The following is a 15,946-nucleotide window of genomic DNA, read 5'->3' as shown; positions in this document are numbered from 1 at the left end:
AGCTCCCCTCCCCATGGTGAGGGCTTTGAATGGCGATCAGGGTTTATATCCCAAAGAACCCAGCTTCCATGTGCTGTTTTCCAGTTCCCAAATTGCACAGGGGGCCGGCAGCATTCCCTGCGCCGCTTCCACACAGGTTTGCTTCACCTGCAACCACGCTGGTGGCTGGGATCAGACCTTGCCAGGGTTTGGGAATCAGAACAAAGTGATTTTTTGGGCTGGGTATGGCTACAGAAGCCACTCCACCAGGGAGCAGAGCCGCTCTTCCCCTTATGCATGCAGGCAACAAGGAGGGACCAATGCCTCTATCAGCCATACGCGTATCTGTGCTGGGCTCTGGGGACCTCAGAGCAAAGGGAAGGTCAAACATAAGCTTTATGCTTGCAAATCGTCACTGCCGGCAATTCAGAGACAGATCCCGTGGCAAAGAGGAAGAGTCTGTCCCATAAATAAACACGCTTTGAAAAGCCTGGTGCAGAAGATGCTAAAGCAGAACGGCAGGAGGAAAGCAGGACCTCAGAAACAAGGAGAAAAAGCCCCCATTGGTAAGGAAAGCGATCTCACCATGGGATCCTCCCCATCCCTTTGCTCACCTCCACCCTGGGCTCCGGTACCCGCTGGTGCTCCCGGGATGCGCAGGGAGGAAAGCGGGACACGGCTCGGCTGTGACCGTGCAGCTTGTGACTGCCCACGCGACCGTGAGCAAAGGGCAGAGCTGCTCAGAGTTTCCCCTGGAAGCAGCACTTCCCCAGGCAGGAAAACACCCAGCCCGGGCAGCGGATTTAGCAGCACTTCGGGGACACGAGCGTCCCCTGAGCGCACCCCGCGGGGCTGCCAGCCTAGGCCAGCAACTGATTTACCAGCGTCATGAGACAAATCAAGAGTATAAAACAGTCATTATAAGAGATTAGCCGGGAGCAGAGCGCAGGAAAAGGAGAGTGGATCCCCCAGGCACTTCCCCAATGTCCCCAAAGCAAGAGGGGGTCCTCCCTACACACCCATTAGCCTGCAGGCATAGAATGTGCATCCTTCAGGCATGTCCTGGTCAGGGACATCACAGCCGGTGAGTTCGTCCCTCCTTGCACAGTGGCTTTGGGAGGGAGAGATCTCCATACACAACACAAGCTCCCAGCTTATGCCTGGGTGCTGATCACCCTTTGCAAAGGCTTTGCTGGGTCTGTGCTGGTCACCAAATCCAGCCCTTGGGGCTTTGGCTGCAGGAGCCCAAGATGGGAGATGAGGAGGAGGCACAAGCCCATGGTCCTCTGCAGAAGGGGCTACAGAGCAGTGGTCCCTGCTCTGAGCTCTCCTGCTCCTAAACACCTGCATGCACTTGCTTCAGTTCGGCTACTGCACAAGGTAGGCTGGCAACCCCAAAACGTGCCCAGAGGCACTGGCAGCCTCGCACTATCCCCGCTCTGAGTCCCAGGGAACTCAGCCAATGTGACCATGTAGCTTCAGCCCTGCGGCTGCCCCGGGGAGAACATTCCCAGCCTTCAGCCAGGGAAGAGTGGGGGGCCCCAGAACCCCCCTGCAGCCCCCACATCGCTGTGCTGGCAGCCGGCAAGGAAAGGGTGCAAATTCCTCCTGGAGGACGCAGGGGGTTGTGCAAGAGCCTGGCAGAGGAGTTATCAAAGACAGCAGGAATGTGCTGTGCAGTCGGATCCCCTGGGGGGGCACCAGCGAGAGACCCCTCTGCCTCCAGTAGAGCTGGCAATGAGACCCCCGAGCCAAGGGGCAGAGAAGGACGTGAACAAACCCGTTGCCTGGTGTGGCAGCTCCCAGCACACCCCAGCAGCATCGCTAGGAGCTGTGGGACTGCAAAAGACACCGACCACCAGCGGCTCCACTGTATTTAGGTCTAATGTAGGGTATTTCTATGTGTAACAGGCTGCAGGAAAGCTCAGAGCTGCCCGCACCCTGCCAGGGCAGCCCAGCCGATGCCTGCTGGGATATTTCCCTGCTCCAATGCTTTTCACAGCCAACAGTGCCGGGACGGGGGGCTCGGCATCGCTCCCATCCCGGCCGGTGCCTCGGCTTTCAGCAGGGCTTCCCCTCGCAAGGCTTGTGTGGAGACAGGCTGGAGCTCAGCCAGCGTTCCCGGTGCTCGCCTCTGACTGATGCGAGGCGGCGGAGGGAGCAGCGCTCCTGCGGCGGGGATTAGCACCCCGGGCACGTCGCAGCCTGCAGGAACTCCCCTGCTTTCCGCTCCGGGGGTCAGCGCCAGCGGCAAAGCACAAAGCACCGCGGTGCTGAGTTGCGAGGCCTCAGCTCTGTCCCCCACGCTGCGGGGAGCTCCGGGGGATGGGAAGGACGAAGGGAGGGCTGTGCCACCCAGCACCCGAAGGGGCTGCTGCAAGGCACCCGGTACCCCAGACCGGAGCCCCCCGCAGAGGCTGGGGAGGGTTTCCCTTGTCCGAGGTGGGCTCATTCAGCAAAGCAGCCCGGTCCCCCCCTTCCCGGGCCGTCGGAGGTGCCTTACCAGCGCTTCCCGGCTACAGCCTCGCCGCGGGGTGGGGAGGGGCCGCCGGCAAAGTCAGCTCAGCTCCCGCTGCAGCCTGCGAGACAGAGGGGACGTCAGCGCCGTCAGCGCCCGCAGCACCCGCAGCGCCCGCCGCCCTCTCCCCCCGCGCCACGGTCTGGCGCCCAGGGCTCCCGCTGCCTTCCTCCTCCTCCTCCTCCTCCTCCTCCATCCCTCCAGCGCGGGGCCGGCAGCTCGCACCAGCGCGCTCTGATCCCTCATGTGTGAAGAGGGGACAATTCTCTGCTCCGCTTCATCAAACCCACCCGGGGATGGGAGAGGAGGCGGCTGGAGCCACCCCGAGTGACGCCCTGGGGTGAGAGGGGAGCGCAAGGCACTCCTGGCCCACCCAGGGGTTTTCGGGGGGCGAAGCGAAGCCGGTTCCTCTGGACACACCAGCATTCCCAGCCCAGGCTCTCCGGACAGCCGGGACCGGTGGCAGAGAGGGTCAGCCACCAACTGGGGACACTGTCCCCAGGGATGAGAGTCACCTTCTCCATCCCCAAGAACACACACAGATGCTACAGCAGGAACCACGCAGCTCAAGCCCTGACTCAGCCAGATAAAGCACGTTTTAACCAATTCTGTCAAAAAGGACAGTTTTGTGCCACAAAAGTGTGTCATGTGGGGACCCTTCGCAGCAGCAGTGGCTCGGGGCAGATTCAGGTAGAAAGCAGAGCAGGGAAGTGCCAGGGTAGTCACTCATCTGGCTCTGCCATCCCCTCCCAGCTCCCAGATCCTGCAGGAACTGTCCCTTCTCCCTCCTATTCTACCCCAGCCAGCCCTGCTCACCCAGTGTTGGGCAGAGACTTCAGCTTGCCTGCCACAAGGGGGTCCAGCCCCTGTGGCACCCCCAGCTTCACATCACCGAGCAGCATCCCACAGGCTCCTGTCCCGGCTGGAGCCCAGGTTTCATATCTCACCCAGGGGGAACATCCCAGACGGATGGGAACAGGGCAGGCAGGTTTTTGCTGCCCTGCCATCTAACCCTGCTGGGAGCAAGCCTGGAAGCAAGAGCAGCAGCAGCCTCCTGCCTTCACGCAAGGGCCATCAACCTTGAAGGCGTAGCAAGGAGAGGGCTCATACAGAGACAGCAGCAAAGGAGCTGCTGCTCCCCCAGCACCAAGAGCTGCCATCACTGCCTCCCCTGCCCCAGCCCAACCTGCTCAGCCTGTGCATTACCCAGACCACAGCACACAGCCCCACAGCACACTGCTACTATGCTGCAAACACCGTGGAGCGATGGTGGAAACCACCAAGCAAACCTTGGTGGGGTCAGCATCATGCCAGGCAGTCCCCTCATCCCTCTCGCTGGGTGGGTGCTTGGGGTGGTGTCTGTCACACAGAGGATGTGCCACACCACAGGTTTATTTTGATGAGCTCCCCCTGCCCCCTGCTAATAAGTTTTGTCACTATTTTTGGTGCATTTGATTAGGATAATGAGCAGCGGCTGATTGACAGCTCTGTAAGACTTTGTATGGTTTGCAATTTGTACTTGACTAATATTCAGTGGCAATAATTGCACAGCAGGGTGGGAGGTGGGGGGGAAGCTGCAGTCTCAACTCTGGGCTGCAGCACATACAAATAAGGCTGTGCTGCGTACACACGTGGTGCCCGTGTCCCTGTCACCCCTGCACGCTGTGCCACTGGGCTCCCGAGCCCATGTTTAGATAAAATAGGCCCCAAAAAAGCCACCAGGCAAACCCAAATGTGCTACATGTTGTGGCGGTGGGTGCAAGGTCCTCTGAAGGGAAAGGGGCAGGTCCCAGTATGGCTGCAGGGCGGATGGATGCACTTGGTGCTGAATGAGAGCATGAGTGATGCAAGTGCAGCCACGGTATTTAGTGGCTGAAAGTGGCAGAGCAGCCTGCCAGCACTGCCATCCCCACCTCTGCTGCTGCCTTCTGCACCCCGAGTCTTCCAGGCCCCCCATTCCCATGGGATGAGCTGCAGCCAGAGGGGAGGGTGCCAGGGCTGAGCCCAGGGCAGAGACCGCAGCAAGAAGAGAGCCGCACCGAGAGGCCACCACCGCCCTCCCCTCTCCAAAGCTATTAAAAATGAAGCACACTCGGCTGCACAACTCAGCTCTGATCAGACCACGGCACACGAGACAGCGGCATCCCCGCCAGGCGCTGGGAACGCCGCCTGACCTGCCCAGCATCCCCACTCCTCCGGCACCCGTGTCCCCACAGCTTGTACCCCCCCCCCCCATTAACTGCAAGTTGGGATGCAGGAAAAGGCTCGATCCTCTGCCCTACCTCCCCACAGAGATGCGCTCGCAAAGGCACAGCGAGGGGAACCGGCTGCTCTCCAGCAAGTCCTGCGCTGGCTGTTTCCCACTGTGCCTGGATCAGATCGCTCAAGGATACTGGCCATGGTAACGCCAGGCTGATAGCGGGGCTGGCGGCGGAGGAGGAAGCGATCTTATCTTCTTTTCAAAGACACTAACAAAAGACACTGATTGGGAGCAGACACAACACAGCAGCGCGGCTTCTGCGAGACAGGAGCAGAAACCTTGGGAAAGGCTGCGGCAGGCTGGGGCCCAACACCAGACACTGAGCCTTGGGGAGGGAGATGTCTCCGGCAAAACAGGCTCCGTCCTTAGGGCTGCAAAGAAACTGGTGGGTGCCGAGCAGGGGTGCTGGGGGAGAGGTGAGTGAGGGGCTGGGGGCACCAGTGTTCACCCGCTGCTGGTAGGAGCCGAGGCTTGCAAAGCCCCAGCGAGATTAATAGCATGAACTGTCTCGCACCAGACTGAAAAATGAAGCATGCAGGATGGCAGCGAGACAAAGCAGCCTCGCAGCACCCAGCCCACAGCAGCCCACAGGCACTGGTCATGGCAAGGAGCAGACAGCAGCAATCCCCATCCTACCCTGACATGCTCCGTGTCCCTGTGCACACAATCAACCCTCTCCCAGCAAGAGCGGTGTCCAGCCAGGGCACATCCATGCAGGACAAACAGAAGCCATCTACAAGGTGCGCCTCTAACAGCAGAGATGTGGGGTTAGAGGCAGGCAGCCAAGAGCCAAAATGCACTTCACTGTCCCCGGTGTCCCCCAGCACAGGCAGCACAACGTGGCAGTGATGCCCCCGCGCCCAGACAGCGGGTCAGCACCATGCCGGGGGTGGCGGATGGCTGCCACAACCACAGTGAGGTGGTACCTGAACAGCCAACACCATCCTGTGCCCCTGCTCACATCACCCCCTGCTCCCTCCCCACATTTTGGTAGGAGACACAGCCCCAGACACGCTCACACAGCAGCTTCCCCCTTGGTCCCAGGGGATGCTACTGCAGTTTTGCCTTTTCCCATGGCAAACACCATGGCTGGGGCACCGGCTCAGCCACCCGAATACAGCAGGTCACTGCGTCCCCCATGGGAAAAGCAATTCCTGTCCCATGCCCTTGGGATTTTCTTGAAGGGAAACACAGAGGCACATCTCTACCAGGGCCACTGCAGTGGGGCACCACTGCACCACCTGAGTCCCAGGTGCTGGTGGGAAAGGGGGAGCTGCTCCTCCAGCCCCATAAACCAGGGTCTGATGCTGCGGATCCTCTCCCTGCCCGGCTGATGCAGCGAGGGCAAGCTTGGATCGTGCCTCCAGCCCTTTTCCTCCACAGGGACACTCATTTCTCACCTGCGCTGACCCTTAAAACAGAAGGAGAGATGCAGAGATGCTCAATTCATCTCTCAGCTTCCATTCAGGGACTGGGAAAGCCACAGGCAGGTGCCCCCACTCTGCCCAATGACTGCGTGTCAAAGGCACCTGGGTTAAGGCATCCCAGCTCATGGAAAACCCTCCCAGAGGAAAGGCATCGCTGGTGGAGGACGGCAGCACGGCTGCTGCATGGGGCCCAGTGACACTCCCTACATATATAAGTCCCGGCCCCTCCCATTGACCCTGTCAACTCCCGTTAAATTTAAAGCCATCTTAATTAAAGCTCCACAGCCCAAGTAGCTGGGGCCACTGGGTCACGAGAGGGGAAAGTATAATTAAGTCAACCATCCAAATTCACCCCCTTAAGCACGGGGGAGAGTCACGGTCAGGAGCGATGCAAAGTGCCTCTGAAAAGACATGTCAAAACAGGGAGCTTAAGAGACCAAACCAAAGCCCTGGGAAGCACAAAAGCAGGTTCTGGATGTTCATCTGGCCAAGAAACTGGGAGCCACCAAACACAAACAAAGCTGTTTTCTCCCCCAAGGGATGGGAGGAGGGAAGGTGGCCATTGCCCTGTCACATCCCCGTCACTGCGCTGCAGCACTTGGGGACCAACAGGGCTACGACTTCGATCCCCTGGCATGTGGGTGCAGGCAGCCTGGGCTGAGCCACCACAAAGCTCACCCACAGCCCCGGCACTGCACACAGAGCTGTGCTGTGGGGCTTACCTTAGCGCATGGGGAGCCCCCGCTGTAACATGGGAGCGTGGGCAGCCCCATCGCCCCTTTCCACCCCTGTGCAGCAGCAAAGCCACCCCAAAAATCAGGGTTCCCACAGCTCTGCCAGCCCTGAGCCTGGATCCAAGAGACCCCCATGTTCAGATAGAAAGTGTTTGGGGTCAGGGAGGAAATGAAAAGTCAAGCGAAGGCTCCTGGAGCCCCCACTGCCCCCTGTTATCCATGCAGGAGCTCTGGGACAGGCGGACAACAAACACGCAGGTCCTGCAAAACCAGCCTGAGTGCTGCTTGCACACGGGGAGGAAAGGGAAGCACCTCGCTTCCCGGCCAGCGTGCAGCCTCCATCCCTTTCTGCACTGCAAGGGCATCCTGGCAATTAGAGATGGGGAAATAAAAGCTCGCTCACCAGGAGGGTGGGTCCAGCACGGACCAGGGCTGCAGATGCAGTGGGATCTCCACAGGAGATGCTCAAAGCTGGCTGGGTGCAGCCTGACCTCGCTGGTGCTGCTCCAGGTCAGAGCAGGGATGCCTGTAAGTGCCTCCCAGCCTGACTCAGCCTGCGCTTCCAGCATTCCCACCAGGACACCAGCCAAAGCCAGGAATTGCCCAACCAGCTCCAGCAAGCGCTTTCCAAAGGCACACAAAGCCTTTGGCCTGGGTTAACCTGAAGCCAGCTTCTCCCAGACAGGTGATGAGGGCACTGCTCTCCTCCTGCCAAGTCCAGGAGAAGGAAGCGAAAGGAAATGTTTCCAAGGGCAGGAGTGCCTACGGGGCCGGGAAGCACCAACGCTGAGCAGGGAAGCACCAACATCAAGCCAGGCCCAGCAGAAGGTGCTGGAGCTCCTGCCCACCAGGAGCCATGGGGCGATGCTTGCCCAGAACAGCTTCCAGCTCAGCACTGGGGGTTCAGAACCCCTCAAGTTGTGCCTTTTCAACACAGGCCCCACCATGAGCTCCCACTGCCCTAATCCTACAGGTCCCCACAGCCCCATCACATACACACTGCTCCCATCCTCCTCCCTGTGAAGCACTGGGACGAGGGACCAGCCCTGCTGAAAGGGGTGACAGGGATGCAGTGACACGAGCTGGCCTGAGGAGGAGGAGGAAGGAGGAGGAGGAAGGAGGAGGATTTCTGTTCCCACTTCTGCAGCAGCTCCTGTGGCTTCAGGAAATGGAGTTTGCTTCTGCTTTCTGGAAGGGGCCATCTGCCCAAGGTGCTCTCTGGGGATGGGCACAGCGCAGCACCCAGCTCCTGGGGAAGGGGCAGCGGGAGGCTGATGGGACTCATGGGTGGCTCAGATCCAGCCCAAACACCACCACCACTGCACCCAACAGCACCCAACAGCGCTGCAGCAATTTCACCCCCCGGGGGAGGATGGCAGCCAGGCAGGGGGCAAATCTCCAGGGCAGGGGGAGGAAGGGGGCAAGGAACAGGCAGGAGACAGAAAAGCTCCGGATCTGAGCAAGTTCCAACCTCCCATGGCCACGCTGGCGTCACTGCTGAAACATTTCCACCTTCAGAGAAACCAGCCCATCCAGTCCAGCGAGGAGAGGAGCTCCCCCGGCCCCCCGGGATGGAGCCAGCCGCAGCCACACCGGCCCTGCAAAGGGGTCCTGCTGGGCGCCCGTGGCTGGGAGCCTCCCATCAACCCCGCTGATGTGGAAGGGGAACTGAAACACTGGTAAAAAAGGGGCAATGCAGGGGTGGTATCGGCACCCTCAACACAAACCCTGTGCATGGGGCTGGGCATCGCCCCGCTCCTGGCTGGGAGCCACAGGGACTTAGCAGGACACGTGCCGGGGTTCACTGCAACGGGAGGGTCTGAAGGAGAACCCAGGCAGAGGCCAAGGATCCTCCATCACCGATTTCCAACACTTCCCACCTCGCAGACCCCTGAACAGTGTCAAATAAGCAGGATCCCACGCAGCAGATTTACGCCAATTACTGGCTTGTTTTCCTTGGCTACTCTGGGGCATCAGCCCGACACAAGCCACGTGCTGCAGAGAGCTGTGGGGCCACCAGCCCGAAGGCACACATGCTACGGGGACAGCGGGTGGCTGTGGGTCAAGGCTGGGTGATCAGGATCAGCCTCCAGCAATGCACACTGGCCCCTTGCTTTCACCTCCGCAGCCATGGTGAGACCTGGAGCAGCTCCTGCAGCAGTGGGCACAGCCCAGGACCGTGGCTCTGGTCTCAGCACCATCAGAACCCACGTTAAGGCATGCCCGGAGCGCCTGGACTCCACAGAGCCCCAAGAGATGCTGGTCCCCACACGTGCCACTCCCATCTGCGCCACCAAAACAAAGCAACTCGCTCAGGGTGCGTCAGAGGAAGCGAGCAGGGGGAGTCCTGGGGGGCAAACGGAGGAGATCAGCACTTCCATACCCAAAAAGCTGCTCCAGATTCACCCCATCACTCCCGGGGTGAGCGGGATGCTCAGCGGCTCCATCGGGAGAGGAGCCGGGTGGGAGGTGCAGCCCCAGACAGTGCTTGTGATAAACAGCCCGAGCAGACGAAAAACAAAGGAAAACGCTGAGCTGGTGTCTTTTATCCCTGCCCCTCCTAGAGGGGAGAGCCCGGCTCCACGCACACCTCCAGGTCCCGCACCGCAGGGAGCGGACACCAGCTATGGGTGAGATGGATGGGACCAGCCCTGCGCTGCAGACCCCCAGCAGTGGCACAGGATGAGCTGCACGTGGACCTTGCGCTCTCCCACGGCATCTCTCGTGCTGCTCCTGCTACCTGGAATAACCACGCTGAGTTGGAGCTGCCCCCTCCCCACCCTGGGGCAGAGCCTGCAGGGATGGGATGAAGGGACAAAGGGATGAAGGGATGAAAGAACAAAGGGATGAAGGGCATCTCTGCAGCTTTCCATCACTTGTGGCTCAGGCGGCTTCAACAAAGCCCACCCAGACCACAGCACCAGAGCTATCCCCATCCCCAAGTGCTAAGAAGGGCTCAGATCAGTGCATGTACGCAAACAGATGTGCACATCCACACCTGGCTGCGCGCGCAGGAGGGGTCGGCAGGCAGCTGCTGGCAGCTGCCCCCGTGCCTCCCTGCCCAGCCCCTGCACGCTTTCCACCCCACACATTTCCAAACCCAACTGTCCCTGATGTTGGAGCATGAAACTCATCCTGCTGGCAGGGACTTCTGCAGCTACACATGTACCCGTCCCTGAGCCATGACACCCTCCCCGCCCAGCGCAGCACGGTGCTCACTGGCAGCTTCCCCATAACCACACGGAGGCCTTCCCGACCCCTTCCCTGCAACGCTCCCCTGATGGGCAGGGGAAGGAAAGGGCCCAGCTGAGCAGGGAACCATCCCAACAGCCTTTTCATGGCGGTTTATTTTGCAGAAGTCACCAAGCTCACGCTTCCTCCCCTGGAGCATCCAGAGCGCACGGCACAGCCTGAGCCCAATGCCACCGGCTGCCTCCCGGCAGCACCACCGAGCTGCAAGGGCTGGTTGTGGCTGGAGGAGGAAGCCCTTGAAAACATCACCCGAGAGGCTGCAGCCAAGCAGGTGAGAAGGCGGTGGCACTTCATGGAGGTCAGGTCGTATCTGCCCTGCCTAAAGAGCTCTGCCCATGGTGCGTGCACAATGTAGGGCAGTGCACTTGGGGCCAGTGGGAGAAGGGGAAGCCTCAGTGTAGAGCTTCAGGGACACCAGCTTCCCAGGCGTTCCCTGGGGAAACTGAGGCACGCACTGCTCCTTACAGGGTGGGGAAGCAAGTGAAACCCAGAGCCGGTGCTGCACCTCCAACCCCAGCATCCTGCTAAAGGATGCCCCAAGGGGGGACATTTTTGGGATTGATTTAGCACCATCACACTGTCCCCAGACTGGGGCACGGCAAGGGGGCACATGGCTCAGGAGAGCCTGGACTTGTCCACCTCACCCATGGTGGAGAGAGCAACGCAGCAGTGAGCCTTCACCGTCATCGCCCAGGTTTTTGGTGGCTGAGATCACCCAACACCATCGGGAAGGCTGGGAGCAGCCGCGCTGGGGGGGAGCTATCTTGCAGCACACAGTCAGGTTTTCCTCCATCCAGCTCTAACACAGCAGGCTCAGGGCCAGTCGAAACCTCACGGTCACGGGAGCGAGACCGCAGCAGGTCAACCATGGGATGGGACCGGGAAACTCGGAGCCGGCCTCCAACACTTGCGTTGTGGGGAAGGAAGTGCAGCACAAGTGAGTCACAAGTGCCCCCCCGTCACGGGTGGCAGAGGCGCTGACCCACTGCAGACCCAGAGCCTCGCAGTGCCCTCCTGGCACTGGGGCCAACATCTGCTTGGACACATTCCCCGCTGCAAGGCGAGAGCAGGCTCCCTACACGCACCCCCCGTTCCTTGTATTTTTGCCTTAACAGCCCAGTTCTGTTCCCCAGATTCCTCCAGACGACCCCGCACACCGGGCTATGGGGTCAGCGGATGCTGCACCTCCACTGACACCGCCTGGAGCCAAGGGCTTGGGCAGATTTCTTTCAGGTCTAAACTAACATCAACTGTGAACACTCCCCCCCCGCTAACCCTGCCAGCCCCCAGCCCTCCCCAACACCTCCCTGCTCTGCAGCCAGATCCATAGCCTGAAGGGAAGTCAGAGCACGACGCAGATTTGCAGGTCCTGGTTCCTGGCCCACGTTCAAACCACATTTGTTCCTGAAATCTGTTTCAGGGCTCTATTTTCAAAGCACGTGTGTGCAGAGGCATGTGCAGAGCAGCACCGGCTCCGCCGCAGCCAGTGCCCAAGCCGCCTGTGCCAACACGGGGCCAAGTCGGGGGCCTGGGTCAGACAATTCATGGTACTATTTTTTCCCTCTTAAGCACGCTCTATCCTGGCCTAGCTCACAGCTTCTGCCCATTTAAAAGACGCAGGACCAAAGGCATGGCTGTTTCTGTGAGCCCTGCCTGACACACTGCACATTTTTTTGCTCCCCAGGGGAGTTTGTCCTCACCACCCGCAGCTACAGGCAGTTGAAAAGAGGAATCTGGACTGGATCCACTCTCCTGTCCCAGGAACAGCCGTGCAGGGATGCTTATTTCCATGCAGGGATGCTTATTTCCATGCAGGGGTCCGAGCTGCTCTCCAGGCATCACGTTAAAGGGATGTCTCCCACACAGAGCAGCGCGGGGATGTCGGTCTATGGGGACAGAGGCTGGACGTGTCTCCAGGGCGAGATGTGGAGTGCTGCGGAAGTGAGCTCAGATGGGAAATTGTTCCGTGAGATAAAGGAACAAGTTGGAAACCGAGCTGCAAAATAGACAGTACAGGAAACAATAGCGCTTCAGATTAGGCTTTTCAGTTTCCTCCAGCGATGCCAGGAGCTCGGCGCTTTGTCCAGTGATGCTCGGGGCTCCCCCCTTAGAGGCACTGGCAGGAAGCTCGGACTGTTTGCTCGCTCCTACCTTCTCTCTTTCAAGATGTTGCAGGCATTTGCTGACTGCTCAAACAAGAGGTTACGGACCAAGTCCTTCAGGTCTCGTTAGATAAAGAGTTTTAGCTCCGCAATGACTTCAAAGGCCAGGCGTGATCCTGGCACCGGCAGCAGGGAGAGGCAGGCGGGATGTCGGAAGCACGGGAGCGCCGTGGTCCATCCCCTCCTCGCCTCGGTGAGCCTGCAGTGCTGCTTCCCACGCTGCTAAGGCCTCCATCCTCTCTGGACCAGTGATGTCCTCTCCATGCCGCTGAGGCAGCAAAGGAGCCTCTTGCCTCTGCAGCAGAGCCTTCACACAGGTCGGTCACCACAAACCACAGCTCTTCGCTTCGTTTGGTCCCCCAGGGACGGCCCTTTCTGCCTCCCCGCGGTACCTCCATGATTTTCCATCACTCCGGCACAAAGTCATTAAATGGGCAGAGCCATCGCTAGGGCATCTCCATCAACACAGGGAGCACTGCAAGGCCATTAACGATCGAGACAGGGAACGTTGGACCTCCCTTAGCTGCTGCTGCGCCTGCCTGTAAATAACCCATCTCCCATATAAATACATACAAATACAGGGCTGTGCTTTGGCAGAGCCCTGAGGTGAGGTGTTTGGAGGAGCCTCTGCCCTGCTGCTCCCGGGTCAAAGCGTGGAACCAGGAACCGACCCTCGATCCCTCAAGCAAAGTGCCCTTCTCTGACAAGCCAGCACTAACTGGCTAATGATTACAGCGACACGGCTCCCTGCGGAGCCACACATGAGGCTCCTCTCAGAGACACCAACGGCCAAGGTTTTGCTACGGGCCAGATCCTGAGCCAGCACGAAGTGGTGCAGACCAGTTGGCACAGCACAGGGCAGCCCAGGATCAGCCCCTCTGGCTGGGAAGGTGTCTGGAGGAGCCCCGCAGTGGAAAGAACAGACAGGATATTGCTTGAAGCGGAACACTGCGGATGTGCCCCTGCATGTCCCCATCCTCACACCTCCCTGGAGAGCTCTGCCAATGCCTACCCTTGTCCAACCAGCACGGGGGGGGTCCGGGTGTGTTTGAGGTGCTGGGTGCTGAGGGGGTCTCCCCTGGCAGGGGTGAAGGTTCCCCACTGTTAATGGCTGGACCTTAGCAGGGTTTGCATGACTCGGGTCTCCCACAGCACACTGGTCACTGCGGGCAGTGGGCATCTCCTCAGCTGAGAGCAGAGTGACAAAGCTCTGCAGCTCCCTCCTGCCATCACCCTCCTCCTCCGGGCAGCACCAGCCAGGTGGGAGGAAGAAAACTCAAGTGTGCATTGCCACCTTCCTGCAGCTCAGGTCACACACAGCACTGCTGGGTATGTGCTGTCTTGTCCTGGGGCACGTGCTTGCCCCAGGAACCCTCTGGGCTCTGCACCCTTACCACTGCTCCCAGCTCCTAGTGCCATGGGGCAGTGGGTCCTGTCCCAAGGGACACACCGGCTGCACTGAGCAGCCACTTCATGTCCCTTCCTTTGCATGGCTCCTGGGGAGCCAGGAGGCTGAGCGAGCCAGCGGCACACAGGGCAGCACAGCCCACTCCTTGCCGGCTACAACCTTTACTGCTGCTCCACAGCACTGGGACCAGGATGGGGACTGGGACCTCCCGGCTCCAAGTCCAGGGGCCTGAGCCCTGGCACTCACAGCAGCCACGGGGTGAGGGAGGGCTGGGGAAGCAGTGCCCTGTTCAGGGCCAGCAGAACGCAGGGAGCTGCAGCAGATCCCCACTCCTTTCCAGCAGGCTCACAGGAGGCTGCACAGCTCCCCGAGACGATGCTCAGCACCAGACAGGACCACACCAGGGTCACCGCCATGAGATGCCACCCCACTCTAGCCCCTGTACTCAGCCCTGTGCAGTGGGTCCAGCCCCACAGGCTACCCCCTATGCCCGACCCAACGGCCCCAGCATGCGGCACAGCCTGCCCGAGCTCCTGCAGAGCTCCTGCACAGCGAGACAGGATGAATGCCCACCTCGGCTCCACGATGCTCCTCCGTGGTACCGGGGACTGTGCCAGGGACAGGGGGGACATGGCCAGTGCCACCACTCACAGCCACACGCGGGGGTTGCTGGCTCGCCTAGGCTGTTATGAGGGAACTTCCCGGCTGGATAAAGCCTTTAATCAAGCAAAGCAGAGCTCTGCAACCCCCCAGGTCCAGTGAGGGGCAGAGCGAGGAGCCCGGCCGGACACAGCTCTCCCGGCCCACCGGGGCTGGACACGAGCCCCAGAATTACCGGTGACAAGGGAAGCGGATCAGGAGACATCAAAGCAGGGGGGCGATGAATATTTCATGTCCTGGCCTACATACAGCCCGGCTGTCCCCGCCCTGCGCTCCCGGGGGTCCCCCACAGCCCCCGATCACAACAAAGGGGAGTTGCGGGCAGGCGGGGCCGCCCCGCCGGACCCTCAGCATCCCCGGCCGGGCCCGTGTGCGCCCCGCTGTACAGCGGCATCCCTCGCCAGACCCATCGCTGAGCCACCCCGGAGCCATGTGCACCCGCCGCTGGACCCACCGAGACCCAGAGCCAGACCGCGAGCATCCCCCGCCGGGACCCACAGCCGGCTCACCGGACTGCGGGCACTCCCCGCTGCCGAACCCGCAAGCCTCCCCGCCGGAGTTCGGGCATCCTCGGCTGGACCCGCAGCCTCCTCGCCGACCCGCCAGCATCCCCGCTCGGACTCACAACCCGCTCACCCGCTGGTGGGCATCCCCCCGCCAGCCCCACACCCGGGGCACACCCCCCATCCCCTCCGCCGCCCGCTCACCTCCCGCCTGTGCGCGCAGCGGGGCCGACCCCTCCGCTCGCCTCCAGCGCTCGGCCCCGGCTTTGTCTCCGCGCCGGGGGCGCGGCCGCCGCCCCCCGCCGCCGTCGAGCTGGGAGCCCGCCCCGGGCCGGGCCGGGTCGCGCCGGGCGCTCAGGGCAGCGCCGGCGGCAGCAGCATCGCGCAGCGCCGCGGACCGGGCGCGCTGCTGCCTCCTCACCCCTTGCACCGGGGCGGGGGGGGACCCACGGGCAGGGGAGGGGAAAAAATAAAGAGGAATATGGCAGCAAACCGGAAACGGCGGAGGGGGGGAGCGCGCAGCCCCTCCCCTGCGCGGGTTTGTTTTTAAGGGAGAAAGCTCCGGGCTGCGCGGGGCGCGGAGCGGCCGCCTGGTTACGGCGGCGGTCCCGGTTCCCCGATGGTGGGGGCTGGAGGGGACGGGGCGCTCCCCGCGGCTCTGGGGCTGAAAGCAGCGCTGCCCGGCCCGGCGCTGTTGTGTGTACCTGGAAGGCAGCGCTGGTGGCGAGAGAAGGGATCTTCGGGAGGTTAAACCCCGGCTGGTCTGGGGCTGGCCTTATTGAAGAGGTCTGGCACGCTGCGAATAGCAGGGAGCAACGCTGCGCCTCAATCTGTGCCTCGCCATCCCCACAGGGACACCTCGCTGCGGCCCCGGGGGCTGCAATAAGCGAACCCCCCGTCTCTGAAGTCAGGAGGAGGCAAAACTTAAGGTTTGAGGAAGAGCAGGGGAAGAGAGCACGGCCGGGGCCTCCCTGGAGCACCCCGAATTGCCACGGGGCCTTTCGGAGGCAGCAGCGTGTCCCGCTGGGGCACCTGCCCTGTCT

At 61.2% G+C, this 15,946-nt stretch overlaps 1 protein-coding gene across 6 annotated transcripts in view; it reads right to left on the bottom strand.

Annotated features, from left to right (window-relative positions):
* SRC (SRC proto-oncogene, non-receptor tyrosine kinase) overlaps positions 1-15,946 on the bottom strand; it is a 32,814-nt gene that overhangs the window by 12,227 nt on the left and 4,641 nt on the right. The window contains exons 1-2 of one of the 6 annotated variants that reach the window (XM_065691234.1): positions 15,108-15,264; positions 2,483-2,558 (exon numbers count right to left, since the gene is read on the bottom strand). The exons of 1 other annotated variant lie outside the window; for it this stretch is intronic. The gene's annotated coding sequence lies outside the window, so the exon portion shown is untranslated. Of the gene's footprint in view, positions 1-593; positions 615-2,482; positions 2,559-4,779; positions 4,883-15,107; positions 15,265-15,946 lie in introns of those variants that run through there. 4 more of the 6 variants (XM_065691236.1, XM_065691237.1, XM_065691238.1 and 1 more) reach the window with 4 other exon arrangements.

This window comes from Lathamus discolor, chromosome 11 (assembly GCF_037157495.1).
Source record: "Lathamus discolor isolate bLatDis1 chromosome 11, bLatDis1.hap1, whole genome shotgun sequence".
NCBI classification, from domain to species: domain Eukaryota; kingdom Metazoa; phylum Chordata; class Aves; order Psittaciformes; family Psittacidae; genus Lathamus; species Lathamus discolor.
The sequence above is the reverse complement of the archived record's forward strand: the minus strand, read 5'-3'. Positions and strand labels throughout refer to the sequence as shown.